This window comes from Bombina bombina, chromosome 8 (genome assembly GCF_027579735.1).
Source record: "Bombina bombina isolate aBomBom1 chromosome 8, aBomBom1.pri, whole genome shotgun sequence".
NCBI classification, from domain to species: domain Eukaryota; kingdom Metazoa; phylum Chordata; class Amphibia; order Anura; family Bombinatoridae; genus Bombina; species Bombina bombina.
Window position 1 is genome coordinate 291,129,256 of NC_069506.1, and position 16,426 is coordinate 291,145,681.

Consider the following 16,426-nt stretch of genomic DNA (forward strand, 5'->3'; position numbering starts at 1 on the left):
TACCAAAACTAATTACCAGGAGATAAAAGTGCATCTTTATACCAACACTAATTACCAGGAGATAAAAGTGCATCTTTATACCAACACTAATTAACAGGAGGTAAACGTGCATCTTTATACCAACACTAATTACCAGGAGATAAAAGTGCATATTTATACCAACACTAATTACCAGGAGATAAAAGTGCATCTTTATACCAACACTAATTAAGAATAGATAAACGTGCATCTTTATACCAACACTAATTAACAGGGAGCAAAAATGCATCTTTATACCAACACTAATTAACAGGAGACAAAAGTGCATCTTTATACCAACACTAATTACCAGGAGATAAAAGTGCATCTTTATACCAGCACTTATTAACAGGAGATAAAAGTGCATTTTTATACCAACACTAATTACCAGGAGATAAAAGAGCATCTTTATACCAACACTAATTACCAGGAGATAAAAGTGCATCTTTATACCAACACTAATTACCAGGAGATAAAAGTGCATCTTTATACCAACATTAATTAAGAAGAGATACAAGTGCATCTTTATACCAACACTAATTACCAGGAGATAAAAGTGCATCTTTATACCAACACTAATTAAGATTAGAAGAGATACAAGTGCATCTTTATACCAACACTAATTAAGAATAGATAAACGTGCATCTTTATACCAACACTAATTAACAGGGAGCAAAAGTGCATCTTTATACCAACACTAATTAACAGGAGACAAAAGTGCATCTTTATACCAACACTAATTACCAGGAGATAAAAGTGCATCTTTATACCAGCACTTATTAACAGGAGATAAAAGTGCATTTTTATACCAACACTAATTACCAGGAGATAAAAGAGCATCTTTATACCAACACTAATTACCAGGAGATAAAAGTGCATCTTTATACCAACACTAATTACCAGGAGATAAAAGTGCATCTTTATACCAACATTAATTAAGAAGAGATACAAGTGCATCTTTATACCAACACTAATTACCAGGAGATAAAAGTGCATCTTTATACCAACACTAATTAAGATTAGAAGAGATACAAGTGCATCTTTATACCAACACTAATTAAGAAGAGATAAAAGTGCATCTTTATACCAATGCTAATTACCAGGAGATAAAAGTGCATCTTTATACCAACACTAATTAAGAGGAGATAAAAGTGCATCTTTATACCAACGCTAATTAAGAGTAGATAAAAGTGCATCTTTATACCAACACTAATTAAGAGTAGATAAAAGTGCATCTTTATAGCAACACTAATTAAAAGGAGATAAAAGGGCATCTTTATACCAACACTAATTACCAGGAGATAAAAGTGTATATTTCTACCAAAACTAATTAACAGGAGATACAAGTGTATCATTAAACCAAAACTAATTAAGAGGAGATAAAATTACATCTTTATTTCAACACTAATTACCAGTTGGTATAAATATCAACTTTCATCTCCTTTTAAGAGTGCACCTTTATACCAAACTAATTAACGGCAGATAAAAGTGCATCTTTATACCAACACTAAATAATAGGAGATAAAAGTGCACCTTTATACCAACACTAATTAATAGGGAAAAAAATGCATCTTTATTTCAACACTAATTACCAGGAGATAAAAGTGAATCTTTATACCAAAACTAATTAACAGGAGATAAAAGTGTATCATTATACCAAAACTAATTAACAGGATATTAATGTGTATCATTATACCAAAACTAATTGAGAGGAGATAAAATTGCATCTTTATTTCAATACTAATTAACAGGATATAAAAGTGCATCTTTATACCAAAACTAATTACCAGGAGATAAAAGTGCATCTTTTTACCAACACTAATTACCAGGAGATAAAAGTGCATCTTTATACCAACACTAATTAACAGTAGGTGAATGTGCATCTTTATACCAACACTAATTACCAGGCGATAAAAGTACATCTTTATACCAACACTAATTACCAGGAGATAAAAGTGCATCTTTATACCAACACCAATTAAGAAGAGATAAACGTGCATCTTTATACCAACACTAATTAACAGTAAGCAAAAGTGCATCTTTATACCAACACTAATTAACAGGAGATAAAAGTGCATCTTTATACCAACACTAATTACCAGGAGTTAAAAGTGCATCTTTATACCAGCACTTATTAACAGGAGGTAAAAGTGCATCTTTATACCAACACTAATTACCAGGAGATAAAAGTGCATCTTTATACCAACACTAATGACCAGGAGATAAAAGTGCATCTTTATACCAACACTAATGGCCAGGAGATAAAAGTGCATCTTTATACCAACACTAATTACAAGGAGAAAAAATTGCATCTTTATACCAACACTAATTATCAGGAAATAAAAGTGCATCTTTATACCAACACTAATGACCAGGAGATAAAAGTGCATCTTTATACCAACATTAATTAAGAAGAGATACAAGTGCATCTTTATACCAACACTAATTAAGAGGAGATAAAAGTGCATCTTTATACCAATGCTAATTACCAGGAGATAAAAGTGCATCTTTATACCAACAATAATTAAGAAGAGATAAAAGTGCATCTTTATACCAACACTAATTAACAGGAGGTAAACGTGCATCTTTATACCAACACTAAAGACCAGGAGATAAAAGTGCATCTTTATACCAACATTAATTAAGAAGAGATACAAGTGCATCTTTATACCAACACTAATTAAGAGGAGATAAAAGTGCATCTTTATACCAATGCTAATTACCAGGAGATAAAAGTGCATCTTTATACCAACACTAATGACCAGGAGATAAAAGTGCATCTTTATACCAACACTAATTACCAGGAGATAAAAGTGCATCTTTATACCAAAACTAATTATCAGGAGATAAAAGTGCCTCTTTATACCAACACTAATGACCAGGAGATAAAAGTGCATCTTTATACCAACATTAATTAAGAAGAGATACAAGTGCATCTTTATACCAACACTAATTAAGAGGAGATAAAAGTGCATCTTTATACCAATACTAATTACCAGGAGATAAAAGTGCATCTTTATACCAACACTAATTAAGAGGAGATAAAAGTGCATCTTTATACCAACACTAATTAAGAGGAGTTAAAAGTGCATCTTTATACCAACGTTAACTACTAGGAGATAACAGTGCATCGTTATACCAACACTAATTAAGAGTAGATAAAAGTGCATCTTTATAGCAACACTAATTAAAAGGAGATAAAAGTGCATCTTTATAGCAACACTAATTAAAAGGAGATAAAAGGGCATCTTTATACCAACACTAATTACCAGGAGATAAAAGTGTATCTTTCTACCAAAATTAATTAACAGGAGATGAAAGTGTATCATTAAACCAAAACTAATTAAGAGGACATAAAATTACATCTTTATTTCAACATAACTTTCCAGTTGGTATAAATATCAACTTTCATCTCCTTTTAAGAGTGCATCTTTATACCACACTAATTAACGGCAGATAAAAGTGCATCTTTATACCAACACTAAATAATAGGAGATAAAAGTGCACCTTTATACCAACACTAATTAATAGGGAAAAAATGTATCTTTATTTCAACACTAATTACCAGGAGATAAAAGTGCATCTTTATACCAAAACTAATTAAGAGGAGATAAAAGGGCATCTTTATAGCAACACTAATAAACAGATTAAACTGCATCTTTATAACAACACTAATTAAAAGGAGATAAAAGTGCATCTTTATACCAACACTTATTAAAAGGATATAAAAGTGCATCTTTATACCAACACTAATTACCAGGAGACAAAAGTGAATCTTTATACCAAAACTAATTAACAGGAGATAAAAGTGTATCATTATACGAAAACTAATTAACAGGAGATTAAAGTGTATCATTATACCAAAACTAATTAACAGGAGATAAAAGTGTATCATTATACCAAAACAAATTAAGAGGAGATAAAATTGCATCTTTATTTCAATACTAATTAATAGGATATAAAAGTGCATCTTTATAACGAACACTAATAACCAGGAGATAAAAGTGCATTTTTATACCAACACTAATTACCAGGAGATAAAAGTGCATATTTATACCAACACTAAATAAAAGGAGGTAAACGTGCATCTTTATACCAACACTAATTAAGAAGAGATAAAAGTGCATCTTTATACCAAGACTAATTAACAGGAGGTAGAAGTGCATCTTTTTACCAACACTAATTAACAGGAGATAAAAGTGCATCTTTATACCAACACTAATTAACAGGAGATAAACTAGCATCTTTATACTAACACTAATTAACAGGAGATAAAAGTGCATCTTTATACCAACACTAATTAACAGGAGATAAAAGTGCATCTTTATACCAACACTAATTAAGAAGAGATAAAAGTGCATCTTTATACCAAGACTAATTAACAGGAGGTAGAAGTGCATCTTTTTACCAACACTAATTAACAGGAGATAAAAGTGCATCTTTATACCAACACTAATTAACAGGAGATAAACTAGCATCTTTATACTAACACTAATTAACAGGAGATAAAAGTGCATCTTTATACCAACACTAATTAACAGGAGATAAAAGTGCATCTTTATACCAACACTAATTAACAGGAGAAAAAAGTGCATCTTTACAACAATATTAATTAAAAGGAGATACAAGTGACTCTTTACAACAACACTAATTAACAGGAGATAAAAGCACATCTTTATTTCAACACTAATTAACAGGAGATAAAAGTGCATCTTTATAACAACACTAATTACCAGGAGATAAAAGTGCCTCTTTATACCAACACTAATTAACAGGAGATAAAAGTGCCTCTTTACAACAACACTAATTAACAGGAGATAAAAGTGCATCTTTATTCCAACACCAATTAACAGGAGATAAAAGTGCATCTTTATAACAACACTAATTACCAGGAGATAAAAGTGCCTCTTTATACCAACACTAATTAACAGGAGATAAAAGTGCTTCTTTACAACAACACTAATTAACAGGAGATACAAGTGCATCTTTATTCCAACACTAATTAACAGGATATAAAAGTGCATCTTTATACCAACACTAATTAACAGGAGATAAAAGTGCATTTTTATACCAACACTGATTACCAGGAGATAAAAGTGCATCTTTATACCAACACTAATTACCAGGAGATAAAAGTGCATCTTTATACCAACACTAATTAACAGGAGGTAAATGTGCATCTTTATACCAACACTAATTACCAGGAGATAAAAGTGCATCTTTATACCAACACTAATTACCAGGAGATAAAAGTGCATCTTTATACCAACACTAATTAAGAATAGATAAAGGTGCATCTTTATACCAACACTAATTAACAGGGAGCAAAAGTGCATCTTTATACCAACACTAATTAACAGGAGACAAAAGTGCATCTTTATACCAACACTAATTACCAGGAGATAAAAGTGCATCTTTATACCAGCACTTATTAACAGGAGATAAAAGTGCATTTTTATACCAACACTAATTACCAGGAGATAAAAGTGCATCTTTATACCAACACTAATTACCAGGAGATAAAAGTCCATCTTTATACCAACACTAATTACCAGGAGATAAAAGTGCATCTTTATACCAACATTAATTAAGAAGAGATACAAGTGCATCTTTATACCAACACTAATTACCAGGAGATAAAAGTGCATCTTTATACCAACACTAATTAAGATTAGAATAGATACAAGTGCATCTTTATACCAACACTAATTAAGAAGAGATAAAAGTGCATCTTTATACCAATGCTAATTACCAGGAGATAAAAGTGCATCTTTATACCAACACTAATTAAGAGGAGATAAAAGTGCATCTTTATACCAACACTAATTAAGAGTAGATAAAAGTGCATCTTTATACCAACACTAATTAAGAGTAGATAAAAGTGCATCTTTATAGCAACACTAATTAAAAGGAGATAAAAGGGCATCTTTATACCAACACTAATTACCAGGAGATAAAAGTGTATATTTCTACCAAAACTAATTAACAGGAGATACAAGTGTATCATTAAACCAAAACTAATTAAGAGGAGATAAAATTACATCTTTATTTCAACACTAATTACCAGTTGGTATAAATATCAACTTTCATCTCCTTTTAAGAGTGCACCTTTATACCAAACTAATTAACGGCAGATAAAAGTGCATCTTTATACCAACACTAAATAATAGGAGATAAAAGTGCACCTTTATACCAACACTAATTAATAGGGAAAAAATGCATCTTTATTTCAACACTAATTACCAGGAGATAAAAGTGAATCTTTATACCAAAACTAATTAACAGGAGATAAAAGTGTATCATTATACCAAAACTAATTAACAGGATATTAATGTGTATCATTATACCAAAACTAATTAAGAGGAGATAAAATTGCATCTTTATTTCAACACTAATTAACAGGATATAAAAGTGCATCTTTATACCAAAACTAATTACCAGGAGATAAAAGTGCATCTTTTTACCAACACTAATTACCAGGAGTTACAATAAATATATGAATATCACAAAGAAAAAAAAATGTGAAATAAATGTGATAACAAAAATCATAAAAGGAAAACCAAATAAAGTTCTGAATAAAGGATATGTCTGTGTCCTCTGGATGAGTTTTTCAGCTTGTTAGCATTCCTCAGTGAGATCCCATAAAAAAGGAAACAGAAAATTGCAACATAGTGTGAATCTGTAATGGCACTTTGAGGAAGTAGTTGTTTTGTAACAAATGACTACTCACATTTGTTGGAGCTTTCCACTAAGCTCAAGGATATGCGCACTCCCACTTTATACTGATGGGAAAACAGTACACTAGGCAAAACTTGGATACAAATTTATTTTAAAATATATAAAAGCGTCACATAAGCCTTGATAACACCACAATGTAAGGGTACAAAAGCAGATATGCTGTAATAAATGCTTCAAATCGCCAAACTTGCAAAGAGGTAAATGGATCAGCAGGAGTGTGACCGCCGAAACCAAAACCTCTTTAGTAGCAAGACAGTAGCGCTAAGCCCCCAGGTGTCCTGGCTAGTGTAGAGACGTGATAAAACTCAATATAGAACAGTTCAGTACCGACGTACGTTTCGCAGGTATGCTTTGTCAAGGAATGTTTGTGCGCATGTCCAAGAGTCCTTTTAAACAATCCATTGATGAGTTTCTGCCAGGTTTGTAGTTCCATCCTCCATTTTGGAAGTTGGCATTTAGGTAATTTGTCATTAAACAACTAGTATGTTTTTCAGCTTCTTTCAGTTTTATACATTTTGTTGATATATGCATAGGTGTTAAGATGGATAACCAGAATTGGTAAATTATGCATTATAATGTTATAGCATTATACATATATGCAAAACTTCAAAAAACATAATCACATTTTGCCTGCAATTGGTGTCTATACTGATGGTATATGTAGGTATTTGTTGTGTTTTTTTTTTTTTTGGGGTTTTTTTAACCCCTTATTGTGAAGGTATTAGTTATATCTTTTTTAGTTTAAGTGATGTTACTGACTATATGTCCTATGGACCATAATTAAACTACTAGCCTTATTATAAACCTAGTTGTATCGTAATGTTTTCAAAAATAGATTTTATTTGTTAGCATGTGGCATGTTTAAAAACATATATTGTACTTGTATGTGTTTGCGCTGAAAAGTTATGATAGGATGTTGAGGTTACTGTTTCTAACTATGTGTTTAATTTTACATTTGGGGTTCCATATATTGAAAATAAGTTTGTGAAACATTCTAAAACTACCTAGCACTGACAATATGAGTGTGGACAAAGAGAAAAAATAAATAAATAAATAAATAAAAAAATAAAAAAATAATAATAAAAAAAAAAATAAAATAAAAAAAAAAAATAAATTAAAATTTAAAAAAAAAAAAAAAAAATTATATAAAAAAAAATAAATAAAAATAAAATAAAAAAATATTAAAACTTAAAAAAAAATTTAATTTTTTTTTTTTTTTTTTTAAAAAAAAAAAAATATATATATATATTATAAATTTAAAAAAAATAAAATAAAAAATAAATAAATAAATAAAAATAAAACAAGACATATATAGATTTTATAGCCTTCGTAGCTGTACTTATAAATAACTTTCACAAAAAGTGATGGATTTCAAAATCTTTATTAAGACCATTGGGTATCAAGCTATCCATAATATGGATCCACTTCATTTCCAATTGTCCCAATCTATTCTGTGTGTCTCCTCCCTTCCAATTCAGTTCTAATTTCCTAATGCCCAGAAATTCCAAATCCTTTACATTTCTATTGTGCTTTTTATCAAAGTGAGACGATACTGTATGATTAGCATAACCCTTTTCAATATTGTAAATATGCTAATTCATCCTAATTTTCAGAAGTCTAGAGGTACGCCCTATATAGATTAAATTGCATGAGCATCGTAACATGTAAATTACGTTTTTGCTATTGCAAGTAATAAATTGATCTATACTGTACTCCCTTTTGTTATCTCCAGAAAAGAATTTTTTACAGAATTTTGGAGTTTTTTTCATAAATTTGCAAGCATTGCAGAATTGACACTTTCTAAAACCCATTTCAGATGGTAGCAACCAATTTTTTACTTTGTTATTGTCTACTTCTTTAATACATTGGGATAGTTGAAATTTAAGGTTGGGAACCTTTCTAAAAATTATGTTAGGTCCATCGCCTAAAAATTCATTTAATGCTGCATCTCTTGTGAGGATTCCCCAGTGTTTTTGTATGATGTTCCTAAGTTCTCCACTCTGAGTGCTATGTTGGAAGATAAGTCTATTTGCTAGTTTATCATCAGTGAATTTCTTATTTTTGATTTTATATTTTAATAAATCTGACCTGTCCATGTTGGTTACTTCTTCTATTTTTTCATCTAGAAAATTAGCTGGATAATTTTTCTCTAAAAAACGTTTTTTTAGGATTTGAGATTGAACCTTATACATATCTTGTTCTTTACAATTACGTCTCAGTCGGACGAATTGACCTTTAGGGACATTTTTAAGCCAATGTTTTTGATGACAACTTTCGAGGCTTATGTAATTGTTTACGTCTATGCTCTTAAAAAAGTTTTTCGACTTCAACATTTCATTCTCAATGTATATTTCAAGGTCTAAAAATTCTACCTTGGTTTGACTATAATTCCAAGTTAGAGCTACTTTGAACTCATTTATTTTCAAATATTCCATGAATTCAAGTAATTGGTTCTCACTTCCTGACCATATGAAGAAAAGGTCATCTATGTAGCGATGATAAGACACCAGATATTGCGCCCAGCTAGAGTTGTAAATATATTGATTTTCCCAATTGGCCATATATAAATTGGCATAGCTGGGCGCAAATCTGGTGCCCATCGCTGTGCCTCCTACTTGCAAATAATATTGGTGGTTGAACCAAAAGTAGTTGGTTTCTAGAATTATAGCTATGCTGTCTAAAATAAACTCAAGTTGTTTTTTATCCAAAGAGTCATCTTTTTTTAGGATGTTTTTTACTGATGCTATGCCAAGATTTTTGTCTATTATGGTATAAAGTTACGTAACATCACTAGTCACCAACCACCAATTTGGATTCCACTCGAGTTTTTCTAAATGGTTAAGGATACTTAAGGTATCTTTCAAATATGATTTTGTCTTTACAACATAAGTCTGTAAAAATTGGTCTATATACGCCGATAAATTGCTTGTGAGGGAATTGACCCCTGACACTATGGGTCTACCCGGGGGGTTAGATGGATCCTTGTGTATTTTCGGCAGTATATAAAAAGTGGGAGTTTTTGGAAATTTGTTGTAGATATATTGATATTCTTTTTTATTCACAATGCCTGTTTTTAAGCCTTTTTCTAAGTGAAGTTCAAGTCTTTTTTTAAATTTTATTATTGGATTACTATCAAGTTCGATATATACCTCAGTGTTTTTAAGTTGTCTAAGACATTCCTCATTGTATTTAGTTTTATCCATGATAACTGTCCCTCCGCCCTTGTCCGCGGGCTTTATGACTATCTTATCATTCATTTTTAAATCTGCCAAGGCTGTTTGTTCTAGTTTAGTAAGATTGGAACCATAATTAGTTTTCATATTTTTAATATCCCTGTGTACTAGTTCTAAGAATGTCTCCATAGGTGCTGATTTGCACTGTGTGGGATTAAAGGAGGACTTTTTATGTACCTCTATATGTTTATATTTATTTATTTCTATAGAACTGTTACTGATTATGGGATTGTTAGTGAAAAACTTTTTTATACATAGATTTCTAATAAACTTCTGAATTCCTATAAAGGCTTCAAATTTATTCATTCTGTAACTGGGAGCAAAATTTAGCCCTTTGTTTAAGACAGAGGTTTGGGCTTCTGATAGTGTGGTACTAGACAGATTGAAAATACCATTATCTTTTTTATTTATTTGTTTATTATTGTGTTTATTACTTAGTAATCCGTTCTGTCCATGTTTTTGCGTCTTTTGTTGAACAGATCTGAATCCGTTCTTGTGTATTTTCTTTTTCCAGCCTCTATAAAAACCTCCTCCTCTTCTGAGTTATATCTTGCTAAAGCTCCAAATCTATTATGGGTGGTGGTTTCTTTTGGATATTGTTCTTTATGATTTTTAAAAGGATTTCTAGGTTGTTGCCAATTATTTTCTTCTCTTGCCCACTGTTCAGATCTATCCTGATTGTTTCTATAATTCATATTTTTATTATAAGTCATGTCATGATTTTTCTGTGGATATCTGTGATCTGCATAGGAAAAATCTTCCTTTCTTTTGTTATAGTAGCTCTCTCTTTCTCTATGTGCTAAAGAATTATGATGGTGTTGATTTGATGTATTGCCATAATAATTATTTCTATGTGTGTATCTAAAGTCTTGATCTTTATATTGTAAACGCTCCTTGTTGGAATTACTAGTATTTTGAATATGTGTTCTTCTATTTTTGGCTCTATAATTTCTTTCTTTCCTTTCTTTATAATCCTCATAGTCTCTAAAGTATTTCTTTCTCTTAGTGTCTTTGATCTCTTTTTTTAAACAATCTAAATTTTCTGCCACTTTTTGTGAAAGTTCCCCATATTGTTTGCACTCCATATGGGGAGTTATTTTTTGTTCCAGCATGTTAATTTCTATATTTGCCTCATCCAATAATTTTTTCTTTTCACTAATAATAAGATTCATAAGTTTTCTTGTGCATTCTTCTAAAATATGATTCCACTTGGTCATAAACATAAGGTTATCCTGACCAAATGTGGGATTTTTTAGAATTCGTAATCCTCTAGGGGTAATTTGTTCTTTCAAATATTTTTCTAAGGTTACTATCTCAAGGTGATATTTGGTTTCTTTAACCATATATTTTTCAACTTCCTTTAAGAGGTTTGCTAGTGAGTCATCTGTGTGTTCAGAATCATTAAAAAAATCATCAGCACCTGATGCTAGGGTGCGTCTACTTTGAAACAAAGACATAGTGAAAAAATCTCCCAAATTAACAAAAAGTAATATATATAATGTGTTCAATATGTGAAATCTATGAGTATGTGTAAAAGGTTAAAAACTGTGTGAATGGTGTGAACTGCTAATTAATTAACAAGGTGTGCTTGGCTTTGATACACCTATAAACAAAACTCTGTGCTAAAGGAATACCCAAATATAGCTAGTTTGCTGCAGAAAAATCAGCGTGTGAACAAAAAAACAGTACTAGTGACAAAAGCTGATAAAAGTCCAAAAATTATTTAAAGGCTATCAGTTAAAAATAAACAGTAAACAGTGCTTACCAAACATAAGTGCTAATACAATTGCTTACATTAATCCATAATTACAGGATATAAATATTACTTATATCTTAGTGCACTAGTAAAATAGGTATAACAACAAGATAAAATTACAATAAATATACCAAATATCACAAAGAAAAAAAAATATGAAATAAATGTGATAACAAAAATCATAAAAGGAAAACCAAATAAAGTTCTGAATAAAGGATATGTCTGTGTCCTCTGGATGAGTTTTTCAGCTTGTTAGCATTCCTCAGTGAGATCCCATAAAAAAGGAAACAGAAAATTGCAACATAGTGTGAATCTGTAATGGCACTTTGAGGAAGTAGTTGTTTTGTAACAAATGACTACTCACATTTGTTGGAGCTTTCCACTAAGCTCAAGGATATGCGCACTCCCACTTTATACTGATGGGAAAACAGTACACTAGGCAAAACTTGGATACAAATTTATTTTAAAATATATAAAAGCGTCACATAAGCCTTGATAACACCATAATGTAAGGGTACAAAAGCAGATATGCTGTAATAAATGCTTCAAATCGCCAAACTTGCAAAGAGGTAAATGGATCAGCAGGAGTGTGACCGCCGAAACCAAAACCTCTTTAGTAGCAAGACAGTAGCGCTAAGCCCCCAGGTGTCCTGGCTAGTGTAGAGACGTGATAAAACTCAATATAGAACAGTTCAGTTCCGACGTACGTTTCGCAGGTATGCTTTGTCAAGGAATGTTTGTGCGCATGTCCAAGAGTCCTTTTAAACAATCCATTGATGAGTTTCTGCCAGGTTTGTAGTTCCATCCTCCATTTTGGAAGTTGGCATTTAGGTAATTTGTCATTAAACAACTAGTATGTTTTTCAGCTTCTTTCAGTTTTATACATTTTGTTGATATATGCATAGATGTTAAGATGGATAACCAGAATTGGTAAATTATGCATTATAATGTTATAGCATTATACATATATGCAAAACTTCAAAAAACATAATCACATTTTGCCTGCAATTGGTGTCTATACTGATGGTATATGTAGGTATTTGTTGTGTTTTTTTTTTTTTTTTTTTTTTTTTTACCCCTTATTGTGAAGGTATTAGTTATATCTTTTTTAGTTTAAGTGATGTTACTGACTATATGTCCTATGGACCATAATTAAACTACTAGCCTTATTATAAACCTAGTTGTATCGTAATGTTTTCAAAAGAGGACACAGACATATCCTTTATTCAGAACTTTATTTGGTTTTCCTTTTATGATTTTTGTTATCACATTTATTTCACTAATTACCAGGAGATAAAAGTGCATCTTTATACCAACACTAATTAACAGTAGGTGAATGTGCATCTTTATACCAACACTAATTACCAGGCGATAAAAGTACATCTTTATACCAACACTAATTACCAGGAGATAAACGTGCATCTTTATACCAACACTAATTAACAGGAAGCAAAAGTGCATCTTTATACCAACACTAATTAACAGGAGATAAAAGTGCATCTTTATACCAACACTAATTACCAGGAGTTAAAAGTGCATCTTTATACCAGCACTTATTAACAGGAGGTAAAAGTGCATCTTTATACCAACACTAATTACCAGGAGATAAAAGTGCATCTTTATACCAACACTAATGACCAGGAGATAAAAGTGCATCTTTATACCAACACTAATTACCAGGAGAAAAAATTGCATCTTTATACCAACACTAATTATCAGGAAATAAAAGTGCATCTTTATACCAACACTAATGAGCAGGAGATAAAAGTGCATCTTTATACCAACATTAATTAAGAAGAGATACAAGTGCATCTTTATACCAACACTAATTAAGAGGAGATAAAAGTGCATCTTTATACCAATGCTAATTACCAGGAGATAAAAGTGCATCTTTATACCAACAATAATTAAGAAGAGATAAAAGTGCATCTTTATACCAACACTAATTACCAGGAGAAAAAATTGCATCTTTATACCAACACTAATTATCAGGAAATAAAAGTGCATCTTTATACCAACACTAATGACCAGGAGATAAAAGTGCATCTTTATACCAACATTAATTAAGAAGAGATACAAGTGCATCTTTATACCAACACTAATTAAGAGGAGATAAAAGTGCATCTTTATACCAATGCTAATTACCAGGAGATAAAAGTGCATCTTTATACCAACACTAATGACCAGGAGATAAAAGTGCATCTTTATACCAAAACTAATTATCAGGAGATAAAAGTGCCTCTTTATACCAACACTAATGACCAGGAGATAAAAGTGTATCTTTCTACCAAAATTAATTAACAGGAGATGAAAGTGTATCATTAAACCAAAACTAATTAAGAGGACATAAAATTACATCTTTATTTCAACATAACTTTCCAGTTGGTATAAATATCAACTTTCATCTCCTTTTAAGAGTGCATCTTTATACCACACTAATTAACGGCAGATAAAAGTGCATCTTTATACCAACACTAAATAATAGGAGATAAAAGTGCACCTTTATACCAACACTAATTAATAGGGAAAAAATGTATCTTTATTTCAACACTAATTACCAGGAGATAAAAGTGCATCTTTATACCAAAACTAATTAAGAGGAGATAAAAGGGCATCTTTATAGCAACACTAATAAACAGATTAAACTGCATCTTTATAACAACACTAATTAAAAGGAGATAAAAGTGCATCTTTATACCAACACTTATTAAAAGGATATAAAAGTGCATCTTTATACCAACACTAATTACCAGGAGACAAAAGTGAATCTTTATACCAAAACTAATTAACAGGAGATAAAAGTGTATCATTATACCAAAACAAATTAAGAGGAGATAAAATTGCATCTTTATTTCAATACTAATTAATAGGATATAAAAGTGCATCTTTATAACGAACACTAATTACCAGGAGATAAAAGTGCATTTTTATACCAACACTATACCAGGAGATAAAAGTGCATATTTATACCAACACTAAATAAAAGGAGGTAAACGTGCATCTTTATACCAACACTAATTAAGAAGAGATAAAAGTGCATCTTTATACCAAGACTAATTAACAGGAGGTAGAAGTGCATCTTTTTACCAACACTAATTAACAGGAGATAAAAGTGCATCTTTATACCAACACTAATTAACAGGAGATAAACTAGCATCTTTATACTAACACTAATTAACAGGAGATAAAAGTGCATCTTTATACCAACACTAATTAAGAGGAGATAAAAGTGCATCTTTATACCAATGCTAATTACCAGGAGATAAAAGTGCATCTTTATACCAACAATAATTAAGAAGAGATAAAAGTGCATCTTTATACCAACACTAATTACCAGGAGAAAAAATTGCATCTTTATACCAACACTAATTATCAGGAAATAAAAGTGCATCTTTATACCAACACTAATGACCAGGAGATAAAAGTGAATCTTTATACCAACATTAATTAAGAAGAGATACAAGTGCATCTTTATACCAACACTAATTAAGAGGAGATAAAATTGCATCTTTATACCAATGCTAATTACCAGGAGATAAAAGTGCATCTTTATACCAACACTAATGACCAGGAGATAAAAGTGCATCTTTATACCAACACTAATTACCAGGAGATAAAAGTGCATCTTTATACCAAAACTAATTATCAGGAGATAAAAGTGCCTCTTTATACCAACACTAATGACCAGGAGATAAAAGTGCATCTTTATACCAACATTAATTAAGAAGAGATACAAGTGCATCTTTATACCAACACTAATTAAGAGGAGATAAAAGTGCATCTTTATACCAATACTAATTACCAGGAGATAAAAGTGCATCTTTATACCAACACTAATTAAGAGGAGATAAAAGTGCACCTTTATACCAACACTAATTAAGAGGAGTTAAAAGTGCATCTTTATACCAACGTTAACTACTAGGAGATAACAGTGCATCGTTATACCAACACTAATTAAGAGTAGATAAAAGTGCATCTTTATAGCAACACTAATTAAAAGGAGATAAAAGTGCATCTTTATAGCAACACTAATTAAAAGGAGATAAAAGGGCATCTTTATACCAACACTAATTACCAGGAGATAAAAGGGCATCTTTCTACCAAAATTAATTAACAGGAGATGAAAGTGTATCATTAAACCAAAACTAATTAAGAGGACATAAAATTACATCTTTATTTCAACATAACTTTCCAGTTGGTATAAATATCAACTTTCATCTCCTTTTAAGAGTGCATCTTTATACCACACTAATTAACGGCAGATAAAAGTGCATCTTTATACCAACACTAAATAATAGGAGATAAAAGTGCACCTTTATACCAACACTAATTAATAGGGAAAAAATGTATCTTTATTTCAACACTAATTACCAGGAGATAAAAGTGCATCTTTATACCAAAACTAATTAAGAGGAGATAAAAGGGCATCTTTATAGCAACACTAATAAACAGATTAAACTGCATCTTTATAACAACACTAATTAAAAGGAGATAAAAGTGCATCTTTATACCAACACTTATTAAAAGGATATAAAAGTGCATCTTTATACCAACACTAATTACCAGGAGACAAAAGTGAATCTTTATACCAAAACTAATTAACAGGAGATAAAAGTGTATCATTATACCAAAACAAATTAAGAGGAGATAAAATTGCATCTTTATTTCAATACTAATTAAT